This window comes from Penaeus japonicus, unplaced genomic scaffold (assembly GCF_977035675.1).
Source record: "Penaeus japonicus unplaced genomic scaffold, GWHDUDI00000001_assembly GWHDUDI00000003, whole genome shotgun sequence".
Lineage (NCBI taxonomy): Eukaryota > Metazoa > Arthropoda > Malacostraca > Decapoda > Penaeidae > Penaeus > Penaeus japonicus.
The window spans coordinates 17,914,147-17,915,785 of NW_028234405.1; positions in this window are offsets into that span (position 1 = coordinate 17,914,147).

A 1,639-nucleotide genomic window follows, 5' to 3' on the forward strand; every position below is an offset into this window, starting at 1 on the left:
ATATATATTTAATAATATATTATATATATATATATATATATTTAATATATGTTTATGTGTTTGTGGGTATGTGTGTGTGTGTGGTGTATAAATATATTTATATAATATATATATATATATATATATATATTTTTATTTCTTTTTTATTGTATAGTTACATAGTTATTTATATATATATTGTTATATATATATATATATATTTATATATATATATATATATATATATTTATATATATTATATAATGGAAATATCATAATTACATTTATATATAATTATGTTATAATATATATATATATATATATATCATAATATATTACATATATTATACATATATATATATATATAAATAATATATAAATATATATATATATATAGTTATATTTGTATATACATATATGATATATATATATATATATTATATTATTATATATACTATATATTTATATATATATATATATACATGGATTGGGAGTTCGACGGTGCCACATATCTAGGACTCTAACCTGTGGGAGGAATGGTACTTCTGCCGGCAATATTGCATACATACCTACTGCCAGACATGTGGAGGTCGCTTGATGTACATTGACCAGGACTCGGCCGCTATGTTGTGTTATTATGTAGGAATTGACAGTAGCTATATTAGAAATGCTATTCCCATCCTTATTCTCATAAACTGCACTCGCATACTTGCTATCCAAGAGGAAGAAGAAGGTTTAATAGCAGGAGGCGAACAATTTATCAAATCATATTTTTTAAATGAGGAAAGTCAGTTACTCAGTAGGTACTCACCTCTTTATGATAATTCAAACTGTGCTTATCAATGATTCTACAAAGAAATGTTTCCCATGCAATAATCTATTTTGAGATCAATGCCAACAAAGACATATTAAGAGTCCCAAGAATCTAAGAAACACTATACTTTAAGTGTACTTTAAAATCAGATTTAAGCTCGCGCTGTAAACAGCCTTTTTATCCGAGCCTCTGTGAAAAAGTGAATAATAAATGACTCGTGACCCCATGCTCTCAAATTTGAAACTAGCATCTTTCATGGGCTGTTCTCAGTATCACCTTTCTATTCTCGTATTTTCTAATTCAGGTTGTACGTAAGTTTGGATTGTTTCTTGGTAATTACCTTCCCTGAATGATATGATTTGTTCATACCCTGTTCTCTCCTTCTTCTTGCGGTTAGTTACAAGAACCAAAATGGGCCATTTGTTGCACATTTATGTAGAGTCAGTGCAACGATTACAAACTTTGACCTAGTTTGACTGTATGATAGAAAATCATATCATTACCGACAAGCTGCATCCCTGCCACAGTAACTAAACATATTTGGGTTATTTTTTTAGCAGGGGGGAAGAGCTCTAATGTCCAAAAGGTAATGGAAGATAATATATGCATATCCGAAAGCATAAACACGGGACACATGGCAGAGAGGGGGGGGGGGGGTAGATCAATGTCTCCTTTTGGAACCAGGAAGGCTTCCTCTTTTCATCAAATGAAACTTGAGAAGATTGATTGACAACACACAAATAGTAGACATTTTTCAATGAAAAAAAATCTATAGATAACGTTATCAGTTTGCATGTGTGTCTGACTTATCAAGCACTTTTGACGTGTATGCGAATAAAAAAAATG